The 14,232-nt window shown below is 55.4% G+C and overlaps 1 protein-coding gene across 6 annotated transcripts in view; it reads left to right on the top strand.

Annotated features, from left to right (window-relative positions):
- The window catches only part of RBFOX3 (RNA binding fox-1 homolog 3), a 106,432-nt gene that overhangs the window by 20,331 nt on the left and 71,869 nt on the right, over positions 1 to 14,232 (top strand). For 3 of the 6 annotated variants that reach the window (XM_015879975.2, XM_032448351.1, XM_015879969.2), the window contains exon 1: positions 3,636 to 3,811. The exons of 1 other annotated variant lie outside the window; for it this stretch is intronic. The gene's annotated coding sequence lies outside the window, so the exon portion shown is untranslated. Of the gene's footprint in view, positions 1 to 3,633; positions 3,812 to 4,564; positions 4,659 to 14,232 lie in introns of those variants that run through there. 2 more of the 6 variants (XM_032448353.1, XM_015879971.2) reach the window with 2 other exon arrangements.

Here is a 14,232-nt window from a genome sequence, read left to right as displayed (position 1 = left end):
TGGGGAGGGTGCTGGGTGCCCTCCTGCTCCCTGCCCAGGCTGATATTGGGGCTGAGTGGCAAAGTGGGAATGGATGAGCTGCCATAACACGTTGGCCATGAGAACAGGGCTGGGTGACAGCATTGCGGGTCAGCACTGCCTGCCCACTGTGAGACGTGGCAGCCCCGCATCAACCTGTCCCACACAGTGCAGCCTCAGGCACCAAGAAGGATCTCCAACAGAACGTGGCTGTTCATGCTCTCAGATATCAAACTCCATGCAGAATATTAAGTAATTTCCTCTCCAGTGATTGTGGTGAATTTAATTAGCTCTTGTTCCCCTGATAGAGTTGTCTCTGTGTTCCTAAAGCGCTGTGTTTGGAATGAAGGGGGTGGCAGCACTGCACAGTGGGGCAGCTCCTCTCCATCTCCCATCCTCGGCTGTTGGAGTGATGTTTGTTGCTCTGTTTTTCAACTTTGAGAACCTCAGAGCAAAGAGAGAGGGTGGAAGATAATCCCACCTCTTTGGAAGAGGGCTGTGGCTGCGTCCCCAGCGTGGTTTGTTCTTTGCAATGACACACTGAGAGCTGGGAATGGTGCGATGCCCAGGAGTCAATGGGGAATGTGATCTTCAAGCAGGAGGTGGGGAGGTTGGGTGGCACGGCGTGTCAGCAGGCAGCCCTTATCGGGATGAATGGGGCAGTGCTGCTTTCACGGCGCTCCTCCTGCTTTGGTTGCTGTGCAAAATGCAAAATAAATAAATACACACACCTGATTTAGCAGTGATTAATTTGCATAATTAACACCGTGTCAAATCACGGTGCCGAGGAGCACTTTGCTCCAGGTGTTTGCGGGGATGCCTTCCCAGGCTCACCTCAAAATGAGGTTATTCTGCTGTTTGGCAGCCCTGTGTGGACAGAACATTATGGGATGGTGGTGCTGGGGACATGGAGCTGTGCCGACCTGTGTGTCCCTGTGGGTGTTTGCCTGCCCTGGAGCCAGGGGTGAGCTCAGAGCACAGGGATGGAGCCAGGCAACAGATCTGCTCTGACAGATGCTGAGCTTGCTCTATGGAGTGGCTGCAAATATCCCACAGGTGCAGCACCGCATCAGGAGTGTAACGACATGTGATGCTTCAGAACGTGTCACGCTGTGGGCAGCTCCAGTTCCACGCTCTCCCTCCTCCTCCCTCTGTAATGGATATCAGATTGTTCTGGTGATCTTAGTGTTGCTGGAGTAATTGACTGATGCAGTGCAATGCTGGCTGATTTAATAAGTTTGTTAGCGTAGTAGAGGCTCAGGGTTTTGCTGTTAATGTGCAGTGACAATTATGTTTTAGATTTGCTCATTACGTTGCGTAACTTGGCTATGAAATCTATCACAAATTGTTTTTGAAAAAGCATTATTTCAGAGTGCATTAACATGGGCTCTCTCTCCTTATCCCTCTGGTGCAGGAGAGCTCTTTGCAGGCTGCACTCGCCCACGACCAGGCATGCAGTTACTTTCTGTATGGTTATTACGTGCTCTGCTTTGGGTTTTTGTGGGTCAGGGTTTCTGACGTTGCCATCAGCACATCCAGGCCCTTCCACACCTCAACCCACCCTATAGGGGCTGTGCAGGTACCTGGTGTTCTGTGGGGTCAATGCACCTTCATGCAGGGGGCTGAACACAGAGCTGTGGGGCTCAGTGGGTGCCCAGCATCAGCAATGCAGGCACTGTCTGTGTGGTCAGTGCTCTGAAAGGGGGTGGGCTGTATTTGGGCACCTGGAAGTTGGGGGTCCCCAAGAGCTCGAGCCACTGTGGGTGGCTTGAGGGAAACCCCTCCTGTCTCCTCTCCTTGTTTTGAGCACATTGCTGCATTTCAGAGGCAATCCCTGCAGGGCTGGAGCCTTGTACTGCCCTTGTTTGGGTGCTGCAGGAGGGTCATGATGCTCAGTGCAGGGGACAGGAGGATCCCTGCATGTTGTGGTTTTGCTGCAGCTCTGGTTTATAGAGTCTGAATCCAAGGAAAACCCCAGGCAGAGCCACAACAGGTCTCTTTTCCAGTTGCAGCTATGGAAAGGAAAACAGCCCCATCACTATGGATAAAAAAGCAACAGTCATTTAGCAACTCTGCCTCCCTCCAAACGGAGGCTCTAAATGGCAAATAGGCTGTGAAATAAGCTAAGAAAAACAAATATTTTTTTCCAGATTAATACTTGTTCCTTCTGGTTCACATCACAGCTTTGCCAAGAGGCAGGGTTCTATTGACTTGTGTTTTCCAAACCGCCTCTCCCACCACAGCATCACTCCACGCTGCCTTCCTTTCCCACTCCTCCTCCTTCTGGAAGCAACGAGGTGGGCTGCTCTATGGGGCCGGGGGATGGTTGTGTGCAGCCCTGCACAGCGTGGGGTTGCTTAGCAATCCCACAGCACCGCCGGCTCCTGCTCTGCATGGGGTTGTGCTGAGCGGGCCCAGCTCTGGGAGCAGCTCAGGGCCTTGATGTGCAGTGAGGTTTTGCAAAGCGCCTCTTTCCTCCTGCATTCCCACTTCTGCATTCTCTAAATGTGCTGCCTAAAGCATCTTCAGCCTCAGCGAACCGTGAGGAAAGCAGCACGGAGGGGCAGAGCAAGGAGTGTCCTGGTAGGGCTGGGAATGAGGGCAGTGAGGTGCTGTGCATGGCAGTGTCATGCAGAATGGTGCTGAGATGGATGGGTGCATCTTGCAGTCTGTGTTCACACTGCTGCTCTGTGTAACCCCGATGATATCCTGTGTTTCTCAGAGCCTTTGGAGGAAGGAGAAAACGTGTCAGGAGGGGATGTAGCAGAATGCAGACGCATCTTATAGAGGGTACTGAGGTGCAGTGAGGTCGTGCATCCCGCTGGTGAGCCAGAGGAGAAGGGGCAGCTCTGTGGGACCTCCTGCAGGCCGTGCTTTGTAAAGTCCTGGAGTGCAGAAATGCACCGGGCTTCCAAGGTGAAGGCAAACAGCGGGGCTGGGGGAGCCTGAGGGCTGCTGCTGTGTAAGATAGGAAGGATTGTTGCATCCCACTGCTGTGGGTACATCGGGATCGTTGCCCCGTGCCCCTTCTGCTGGGGTGGGTGAGAAATACAGGAGGCCACTCCTCGCCGGGCTGGTGCTGCTGAACGCGTCTTAAGGCAGAGCTAAAGCCCTTGGGACAGCTCGGTGCTTACAGATCTCTGCAAGTGGGCAATGCCTCGCTGCGGAAATCACCTCTTCGCTTGACACTGCTGTAACGTGTTCGTTCTCAAGGCAGATATGAGGAAAAAGCCGGCTCTTCTTGCAGGGCGGAGGTGGGAGCGTGCCGGGCTCGTTACGAGCACGCTGCCGAGGTGGGAGAGCGCCTCGACGACTGGGACCGCGTGCGGCTGGGGGGTGGGAAACCGCGGTGGGAGGGGGCGTGAGGGGCGTGCTGCGCTGCTTTGGTAGGGCGCATCGTAGGGTGGGAGCGAGGGGGATCCCGGCCCCACGGTGGGAACCCCGCAGTCTGTGCCCTCACCCGGTGCCGAAACCGTCACGGCGGAGCAGCGAGGCCGAGGGCGGGGAGAGGAGGCGGGGGCCGGGGGCGCCGGGGCGGGGGTGGTGCGGCCGCACGTGCTCCCTCCCTCCCACCCCCATCCCCGCGGCTCCGGGGGCGGGCGCGCTCCGTTCTCTTTCGTTCGGCGGCTCCGGGGGCGGCGGCGGCGCGGGCGCAGCCGCGTGCGAGGCGAGCCCAGTCGGTACCGCGCCGCCTGCTGCCGCCGGGCCGCCCGCTGCTGGGAGATGCCGCTCGGCGGGTGGGGACCCGCGGCTGCCTTCAGCCTCCGCCGCCGCCGCGGGGACATCTGAACGCGTGAGTCACCGGGAGCCGAGGGGGCGGCGGTCGGGCGGTACCGGGGAGGACGAGCGGGATGAAGGGGAGGATGCGGGGAGATTCCGTTGGGGTGACCCTGAGGGGCTGCCCCCACCGGCAGCGGGAGGGTGCGGGGATGTTGCGAGCCCCGGTGCCGGTGGGAGCGCAGCGGTTCGGTTCGGTTCGGTTCGCTGGGAGGCGGCGCGGCATCACGCAGCGCCCGGTGCTTTGCAGTAGGAAGTTTCTCCCCTGCGCGTTGCGGCCGTGATCTCCGGGCAGTCCGATTTCCCCGGCTCAGGTGCATCTGTTAATGAAACCCGGCTGTTCCTGAGGCTGTCTCTCTAAGTTAACGTCTGCAGCGTTTTATTCGCCTGCGAAAGAATCCTGGCACAACTTCTCATTAAGTTTGCGTTATAGGTTCTTAATGGATGTCTTAATTAGGGACTGTTGTGGAAGGGAATATTATGCTAATTAACATCACACCCTCTAGGTGAAGATGAATTGTAATGAAAAGTCAGGCGAGGTGGCACTGGGATTGATGGGGAGGAGGAGGAGGAGGAGTGGGGCTGGAGGGGGGGCTCTGTGGGCAGCATTGGTGTGGGGAAGGGGTGCACCGAGCAGATGGGTGCAGGATGTGCATCCTTCCCTGTGCTGAGGTGCTGTGCTCAGGGCTGTCTGTGTATGGAAGGAGCGAGGGCCTTCTGGAGTCACCTGGTTCATTGGTGCTGCGTGGGTAAATACCCAGCGCCGTTGTTCAGCCCTCTGTATGTCAGTGATGCTCTGGCGGTGCGTGCGCCTGCAGCAGTGTGCGGTGCTGCGTCCCAGCACTTCAACGCGGATGCTCCAGGTAAACAAATGTAGCATTAGGGCTGGGAGCACTGGGTAGGGCTTGGGGGTATGGCCCCATCCCCATAGGCGCTGTGGGGTTGGAGAGGCTGCGGTGGGGAGTGTGGCAGCAGGGATTTCTTGGTTTCTCACTCCAGTAAGCATGACATTAACACAGCGGCTATTTTCGGCTGCCTTTTGGGAAGGGTTGGAGCTCGCTTGCTGCCTCCGTGGAAGCCTGGCCCTGAGCGGGGGTGTTCCCCACTGTGTGTGGTGCCACGTGCGGTGCTTGCAGTGGGGCATGGTGTATGGCTGAGCCCTGAAGGTTGGGGATACCCCATGCCATCTCCCTGCCTGCTGCTCTCCTGGATGTCCAGAGGGCTGTGTTTTATCACAGTCTCCCCACACTGCGTGCTGCCTCTGCTTTATTTGCGTGCCTGAAGGCTGCAGTCAGTCTGGAGGCCTCGTTCTGTTGGGTGCTGTGCAAATGCAGATTAGGACGGTCCGTTCCCCAAAGAGCTTCCAGGCTTCTGGCTAAAATGGCTGAGGCGTGATCAAACCGCACAAAGCCTCACAAAGCGAGAAACGAAGGCTGGGTGGTTGTTTTTTTTTTATCCCCCTCTGTATAATAGATGGAGCAAACGCTCAGAGTTTGTAATTTCTGCAGAAGGCTGAATGCAGCGGCTGGGCTGGCAGGGTTGCTCAGAGCTGGCCAGTCGCTGGGAACTTGTTCTTGGCTCTGGGGAGCCGTGCAGAACCTCTGTTTGTTCTTTGGGAGAAACAGACATCTGGTTTTTCTGTACTTATTTGTCTGTTTTCCTCCTTTGAAGCCATGGGTGGGATCACTCAGCAAGCTTTGGCACAAGGGCACGCACAAATGCTTTGCTGCGGCAGTGGATAAACTCCTGCTGGGATTACAGCGAGGGCTTTTGGGGCACAGCATTAGGGTTGTCTCTTGGGGTTGCAGGTGTTGGGCATTGAGCTGGAAAGGTGGTTCCGGAGTGCGGTTCCAAGCATGCAAACCCGCTGGTGGCTGCTGCAGTGCCAGTCAGTTCTATTGCTGCTTTTCTGAGTGGGAGAGGGACCCTGGAAGGGTTTAGGTGATGTTTCCAGCCCAAAGGAGGAGATTCTCTTCCTCTACATTTGCTCTCCCAAACCCTCCTATGAACTCAGTGCATTCCCCACTTCGTCAGTGCCTTTTATTGAGGTCTTCTTTCCCAAACAAAGAGCTTCTCCCCTACTTGCATGTATTCCTCCATCTCCCCCCACCACAACGTGTCATCCTTAATGGCTGCATGCACATCCTGGGCTCTGAGGTGCCATGCAGCTGGTACAGCGCTGTACTAAGAGCTGCCTCTGTGCTGCTGCTGATTGCAACGCTGCACCACCTCCTCCCACAGAGCAGTGGCTGCTCTCCATCCTGGGCATAGTTTTGCTTTGCTGTGATGCCTCGAGGTGCCCTGGGTGTCCCCGGATGGTTGGGAGTGCAGGGATTGGGTGTCCCCATTGAGAGCTGCATCCCCAGCAGCTCATCCAGCACGGGCTGCTTGTTTGGTGTGTAAGTGAAGGTTTTAAAATGCGTGCGTTTATTAGATGAGTTTATTGTCACAATTTCTCTGACGGATCAGATGGTGGTGGATAAATGTCTCTGAAGGTTACTGAGATAACACAAGACGTGAGGGAAGTTCCTTCATTTATGTGAGCACTTTTAATTTATGGTATTAGGAGGTGAGAGCGTGCTGAATCATCACTTCATGCAAACGATTTGCTCTGTGGAACAAACAGTCATAGCAGAGGGAGGGCAGCTGGTGGTGGGCCTGAGGCTGTGGGCTCAACTGCACTGAGGGATGCACAGCCTAATCTTGCTGCTCCTTGCACCGCTGCGTGAGCATCCCCAGGCTCCTTGCAAAGGCTGAGATCTAAGGCTGGTGTGAGTGCAGGAGCCTGTTTGGTTGTAGGAGGATGGAGTTGTTACGGCACAAAGGAGAACCTGGGTGAGAAATGGGGGCAATGTGTGTTGCAGGGATTGAGTCTGGGTGCAGCCTCCTGGTGCTGGGTAAGGCTCTGTGGTGCGCTCAGTCTGCTGTGCCTCTTGCTCTCCCATTTGAGCAGTGCTGTAGCGCTTCCATTGCTCACCAACAGCCCCACATGCCCCTTTGAGGCCGCCCTGACCCATTCATGTCCCCAGTTCTGTCTCCACTCCTGGCTCTGTTACGGCTCCTTCCCCTTGTCAAGGTAATACAAGGGATGCTCGAGCAGGTCGTGTGCATTGCTGGTGTTTAGAGCAACTCGAAGTATTGAACCAGAGGGAAGTCATTACAACCAGAATTTATGGGAGCGATAAAACAACTTTTGACAACGGGTTCACCTCCCGCGCGGCCAGAGAGAGGAGATTTTCCTCCTATCAGATCGATAAACAATTAATTGGAAAGCGGGGAGCCGGAGAAAAAGGGAGTTTTCCAGATCTCCAAACTCTGAATCAGGCCGTGGGTGAGGCAGAGATGTGAGAATCTGAGCTCTGCTTCTGAAATGGTGACCTCGATAAGGCGCGCTCAAATTCCTGAACCGCGGATGATGCTTCCTTTGCTGAATAAATCTCCTTTTAAATATAGCACTCGTTCCTCGATATTTCTGCTCCCAACGTGTTTAATGGAGCTTTGCTTAATAATCTGCTTCAAAATGCTGACTTCCAACCACCCCCCAACCCCCCTCCCCAACCGCGTTTTAATTGAATTCTAATTTCTGTTCAGAACCGCCTTAAATGAAACGAGTTTAGAGGGGAAAAAAAACCCCACCAGCCAACCAAACAGTAAATAATAAATATCATTCACTTAGCCTCAACATAAGCTGTGGCAATAAAGAATTTAAGTCGCTGCTTCAATCTGCATGCAGCGCATCCCTCTGCCAGCAGCACAACAGGCCTTTGGTGGAGCGCGGTGCCGGCGTGTGTTCAGCAAGAGGAATAGGGATGTGGGGCTGCTCCGTGCCCCAGCCCACAGCAGGGATGGGGGGGAGATTTATGGTCCCTCCCCACTCTGTTGATGGGCAATTAAAAGTGCTGCATGGCTGGGAGTGAGTGGTGCCTGCGAGCAGCAGTCGGAATAAATCCATCACTTTAGACTTTGGGGGGGGCAGGGGGGACTGCCGGCTCCATCTGCAATCCCTAAACCCTCCCTGGCCATGGGGCTGTGTGCCCAGGGGGTCTCTGCCCCTTTTATCTGGGGGCTGAGCTGGGTTTGGGGAGCACTGGGTGCTGCTTGGTCCCAAGTCTGCCACCAGTGCTGTTGCTCTGTTGGATGGCTGCGGTGCATCTTTCTGCTGTTGTTTGGACTGATGGAAAAAGAGCGTGTTTCAGTGCAACCTCCCAACATAACGTGTGGGTCTCAGGGATATACAAGGTGATCCCAAGGCTGGGTGATACCTCCAGCTGGGGCTGCAGCTCTCATGCACGCTGCTGGGCTCTGCAAAGCCCAGGTCACCATTGGTGTGTCGGTGCAGCGCTACAGCTCTGGTGCATGGGGAGCTATGAGGGGTGGGCAGGTGCTGCATGGGAAGGTGCTCATGGGCAGATCCAGGTGAGGATCAATGCACTGTGTGGATGAGGGCTGAAATGATGCGCCACAGAGCCAGGTTTTTTGGTTTTTTGTTTTGTTTTAAATAAAGCTATCTCCAGTATATTGCAGAAGTAATTAGGAATCCTGAGCTGGCTGTATCTCGATCTTTATAGCAACATAGCTGATAAAGCATGATTCAGGGACCTCGTTATCTTTTTTTAAAGAAGTTTTTATTTAACTTCCGTGAAGTTGCCATGGTTACTCCTGTGCATGGCTTCCATGCCGCTCGCGCCTTAAGTGCAGCTGCTGGCATTAAGAATTAAAACATCCACATTTGGAGCAGCCCTGGCCTCCCCCAGCTGCGATCCCGTTGTGCTGCCGTGTGGGATGCGCTAGAGCCTGGAAGGGGCTCCCCAGCTCCCCCATTGGTTTAGCAAAGCGCTGCTCTTCCCAGCCCAGCAGCACAAATAGAGCGGGTGGATATGGGGTCCGTGGCATGGGATGGAGGTGTTTGTGCAGAGCTGCATTGCTGCTTTTGGAAGTGTGGAGCTTGATGCAGTGAGGGGTGGTTGCAGTGGTGGTGTCACTGGGGCCGGTGTCTGGTGGGGGGGCTGAGTCCTTGCTCTTCCCTGACCTCCATTGATGGAGCATCAATGGGTGCTATTGCCTTTGGGTTCTGTCCATGGTGCAGCCACAGTTGGGTAAGTGATGCTGAAGAGTGGCACAGGATGGAGCTGGTGCAGAGCTGGAAAGGCAGGCAATGCCCCCATATGGCTGTGGGATGCGATGCTGGAGGGTTCTCAGCCTCCAGGGGGGAAGATCCCTGTTCCAGCACTGGGGAGGGCTGTGGTTCTGGCAGGTGGGGGCTGTGCTGCTCCATGGGCAGGCGATGCAGAGCTGCTCTGTGTATGTGCACGTCTGAACTCTGTCCTGGTTGTGTCTGTCAAAGTTCCGCCGTGCTGCCCCTCCTGCTCCCCCTGTACTTCTCAGCAGCTGAAGGTGGGAGGTGTGTGGGAGGCAAAGCTGCACCAGGAGCACTGCTGGGGGTTGGGGTGTGCATAGGGGGCTGTGCTCCCTATGGAGCTCTGTGGGTCCTCCGTGTCTTTCAGGTGAGGGGAGCAGCTCTGCTTGTTTGTCTCGCCCGTCTTCCTCCTCCCCCCCTTTTCTTCCTTCCTTCCTTTCTTTTCCCTCTTCTCTGTTTTCCCTCCTGATGAAAGATTTTCTTGCAGTGTCAAGGCAATGTGACCTGGTTCCGTAATAAAGACGAGGCTTATTAGAATTAAAGCCCAACAGTGTTAAAAAAGCAATCTTTGCAAGATTGAGGCCATGGGGGAATTGTAAATTCTCCGCAAAGACCTCATTTAAAGACTGGGCTGGAAACACATGCAAACACACGCGCTGCAGCCTGCCATGCACGGGGAAGTTTGGTTCTAAGGAGCAATGGAGAGGGTGAAGGGAACTGAGGCTGGGACCCCACTACCCCACCACCAGCTCCTCTCCCTTCTACTCCTCCTGCTAATGTTCTCCCCTCAGGCTCTGGCTGTAGTGTGGGCTGCTGCTGCGTTCCCATTATCAGGTGTGGGAAATGAATGTGAAACAAGCGGTGTATGTGTCAGAACGGCCCCGAACCTCCCGCTGTCCGCAGAGCAGCAGTCCTTTCCATTCCCCACGGTGGTCTGTTGTCATGATTTGCTGTTATCTGTCTAATTAGAAAGTAAGCTCTCCTGGCAGGGAGCGCGGCTGCTTCTCTGGCTCTGAGTGCCGTGCACACCTGTGGTGCGGGATAAATGAGGATATCTTAAGCAAGCAAAAGGGAATGTTGATTTATGAATGTTCATCAGCTCTCCTGCCCAGGGCTGAGGCCATTGGGGCCCATGATCCCCTGCATGTGCTGTGCAGGCATGTAGGGTTAGGGTGCAGGGATCAGCAGCTGAGGGGGGGCCTGAGGTCAGCAGGGATGCTATTAGTGGGGAGGGTGCTGCAAGTTTTGGGCTGGGGATGGAGCCGAGGGGCTGCAGTTGGTGCTGCTGGGATGCAGCTGCCTCTTCTCGCTATGCTGCGTCCCAGCACTGCTGGGGACAGCCGAGGTGGATGTGCTGGAGGGACGATTGCGTGTTTGCCAGTGGATCTTGTCCACGAGCAGGACATGGGAAAGCTTTTTCATTAAAGTGTTGGGGGGGGGGGGGGGGAAGCACACAGCGGTTAAGTTCAGTGCCTGTGCTGTGCTCCCATAATATATGGCATGCAGTTGAGCTGTAGCCTTCACTGTCATCCCTGCCCCTGGATATTTATAGCTCGGCAGACCTGCACGCACGCAGCCCAATGCTGCACTGAGAGCAGAGCAGGACAGGGGCTGAGCACAGTGCCTGTGGGGCAGCGCGGTCCCAGAAGTGCCCTGTGGGGCATGTCCTGCTCCATAGAGGTGTGAGGGGGGTGGCACTGCTCTTGGGGCCAGGCAGACCCTCACCCTGCAGACTGGCACAGCTCAGGCTGCTGTCATTGTCCCCAGCACACGGTGAATCTAATGTCTGGTATGGGAGCCCTTCACTTCAGGATAAATGGCCTTTCCTTCAGAGCTGGCATGAGTTACTCTGATGTTTTGCTCCTCAGCAGAGGTGGGCAGGGGAGGGCTGGGTATTATATTGGGCGATAGGTAGGAGAAGCAATCTCTGGGAGGCCATCAATTTGGATTAAGCTTTGTGGACTGGGATGGAGGGTAATCACCATCCTTCATTGCGGAGAGGTAAGAAATAAGTCAGCTCCTTTATAGATCATGATAGCTGGGTACGAGCAGGACCTGCTACAGGCGTGCATTCTACCCCTGGGCCAGGGACAACCCAGGAGGATATAGAGCCAAAGGGTGAGACCACAGCCATCCTGGTCTTTGAAACCCCCTGCAATGGGCAGAGCTGGTGGGCCCTGAGAGCAGCATTCTGCATGGCATCCACCTCCCTCCACCCACGCATGCCTACGCACAGGCAGCAATGAAAGGCTGAGCCCAGTAAACAGCAAATGGAGAGCAGGAGAGGGAAGTGGGGCAGCGGGGCTGGGGGCTGCAATGGGGAGAGGTGGCCGCTCTGGCCCCACTGCCTGGAACCCCCCCCCCCCCCCCCCCCGTCCTTTTTGTTTGTACTTTTATTTTTCCCCTCCTTAATCTAAGTGCTTCGTTTTCCAGAAGCTGTCATTTTACATAAACCTCTCAGCGAGGTACATCCATTCCCACTGCCAAAATCTCCATATCAAACACTTGTAACATGCCGCCGAGCTGACAGCCCTGCCGATGCGTGCTCCGCTCCGTTACAAAGGGATGCTGCGTCGGGGAAGGATATAAATACACGCATCGAGATGGCACACAGCGCTCTCATTCCCCCTGTTCTCTTGCTGCCCATCTGAAACATCCCCATAGAGGTGCCCGTCCCCCCCCCCCAGCAATGCAGGGAGTAGAGATGATGGTGATGTGAGGGCACCGGGCAGTGCAGCCCTCAGGGGATGGAGCTGGGGCTGCAATGGGCTGCAGTGTGCCTTGAAGTCCATGCACGCCCCAGGCTCTCAGGGAGTCTTTTTGCAGCCTGGATGTGGCTCTGTGTGCACCTTCTGCCTTGCAGCGTGCGCGGGTTGGAGAGCATCCCAGCCATGCTGTGCTGTGGGTTCCTTATTTATACAGACATGGTGTGCTTTGGGCACAATGTGTCCCCTCTGTGCTGTGGGTGGATGTAGGGTCTCTGGTGTGGGGCTGGGGAACCGTCCTTGTAGGTGTTGTGCAGTGTGAGGCTGCTTGGCATGAAGCTTCTTGCCCCCAGTCCCATTTAATTGGGAGAACAGGGATGGAGGGGGAAGAAAATTCTTCCCTTCTGGGTGATGTTCAAATCCAAACCCAAATCTCTGTTTCTCTGTGAATGAGAAAGGGTGAAAAGCAAAATGCTCTCCCCATCCCCCTCCTCCCCACCACGTCTTATCGATCTTGCAACGGATGAACAGAATCATTCCTTCTTGGGATTCCCTTCCCTCCTCTTTGCTGCTGTTCCCATGGCACTGCCACAGCGCTGTGGGTTTTGGCCATCCCATGTGGGGAGACACCCACGGTTGGGGCTTCTGGGGCTGTGTTAATCCTCCTGTACCATGATGGTTTGGGGGGGATGGGGAGCTGGTGCTGACCCCAGGGGCTGGGAAGGGCTCTAGGGCAGTAGAAGGGAGAAGAGGGCATGGGGAGATTGGGACTGTGGGCTGCATGGCTGGGGAGGGAGTGGTGTGAAGGGAGCAGCCGAGCAGCCGCACTCCTTGTGTTTCTCTCCTCATATAGAAACTGGAGCTCTCAGAGCAGCCTAAAATAGATGAGAACTGCTGGTGGGAGCAGTGGGGGCTGTGCTGCTTCGGGGTGGGAGCTGTGGGAACATGCGTGCCAGGCAGGGTGGGTGCTTGGGGCTCTGTGTGGTGCAGTAAGGCTGGTTACCCCCACCCCCCAAACCTTCCCCCATGCCCATGGGTCTGGTACCATCATTGCCCCTTGGGGGAGGCCTGGGGAGGCTGCTTGGGTAGTGGCTGCTGCTGGCAGGGTGCAGATCCCAACGTTGTTCATGTTACACATGGAGGTTTCTGCCTGTATTTCTCCCTTATGGAGAAACTTGACGTGCGAAATATGAGAGTTGTTTTGTTTTTTAAATGGTTTTTAATTGAATCCCTTTCTATACATGCAGTACCTCTATGCAGAGCCATACATCCACAGGGCCTCCCCAATGACCCCAGCCTGTGCCCATGCTGGGCTATATGGGATGCTGCTGGATGCTGCTGCCCAGTGTTTTCAATGGGGGAGGGCTGAGCTCCTGCAGGCAGAGTTCAGGAGTGTTCCTCATGGGCGATGGGAAGTTTTTGTACAGGCTGATTAACTGCCTCCCTCTGATGTGACATGGCAAGATAAAATATGAGCGGCCGCATTCTTTGACTTAAAACTTAATTAAAACTATATATCAAAAACGTAAGACCCCAGGCTTAATAAAACCTGATAAAATTATACTAATACACTTCAATTTCAATCCAAGGCTCCCTGATGGAAGAGCGTGAGAGGCAGAACCCATAACTAGATTAGAACCACCTCCTATGCAATATTTATGGTGCTGTCCTGCTTGAGATGCATGGCCTCCGAGGAAGGGCCGGGCACTGTGATGAAGAGGAGGTGTCAGCACAGCTTATGTGGATATAGGAGTGAGGGTAACAATATGCAAGCAGACAGCAGAGACTGCCTGCTGCAGGGTGGGGGGGAAGGGGGAATGCAGGGTTGGTGTTGCTGGTTTGGTTGATGGTGTTGCTGGGCACCAGGTTGCATTGGGACTGCTGAGCTCTTGTGCATCCCTGTGGCTGGGGCTGGTGCTGCCCAGCAGTGGGGGTCTGGGGCAGCAGCTGGGGTTGGCTCTGCACTGAGGGATGCTGTGAGGCTCCAGCCTGAACTCTTTCAGCCTCTCCTTCACCTCTCAGCCTCCATTTCACATGGCTGTGGTGGCCGCTGCTCTCCTCTGCTTGGCATTGCTCCCAGCAATGCATTTCACTGCTTCCTCTTTGGCTGCTGGGCTCAGACCTGGCTTTCAGGGGTATCTCCAGGGCCAGGTGCTGTTGACATCCATGTGAGGTAGCGACAGCCCTGTTGGGGCTGAGGTCTTTCAGGTCTTCCATGTAAAGTGACTGTCTTGCTTGAGGCAGGGACAGAGCTGCCCTAGAGGATGACCTCAGGGTGGGTAGATGATACCTGTCCCATGGTGCTGTGTCCCTCCTGCAGCACCTGGCAGGGCAGCATGCTCCTATGGGCTCGTGGAAGCCCATGGGTTTGCTGCAGGCTGTGACAGCTGCTGATGGCTTTTTGCTGGTCTGTCTTTCTGGGGTTATGATGTATTGAGGGAGATGCTGCATGTTGGATTGCAGGCTGAGAGCCAGAGCCTGGCAATGGGAGCTGAGTGAAGAAAAGGAGCCTGGTGGTTCCCTTGGCACGAATGGGGCTGAACTTCACCTTAGGGCAGAAGGTTCCCAGGTCAGGGGCAGTTCCCAAGGCTGAGG

This window comes from Coturnix japonica, chromosome 18 (genome assembly GCF_001577835.2).
Source record: "Coturnix japonica isolate 7356 chromosome 18, Coturnix japonica 2.1, whole genome shotgun sequence".
In the NCBI taxonomy this organism is placed as follows: domain Eukaryota; kingdom Metazoa; phylum Chordata; class Aves; order Galliformes; family Phasianidae; genus Coturnix; species Coturnix japonica.
The sequence above is the reverse complement of the archived record's forward strand: the minus strand, read 5'-3'. Positions and strand labels throughout refer to the sequence as shown.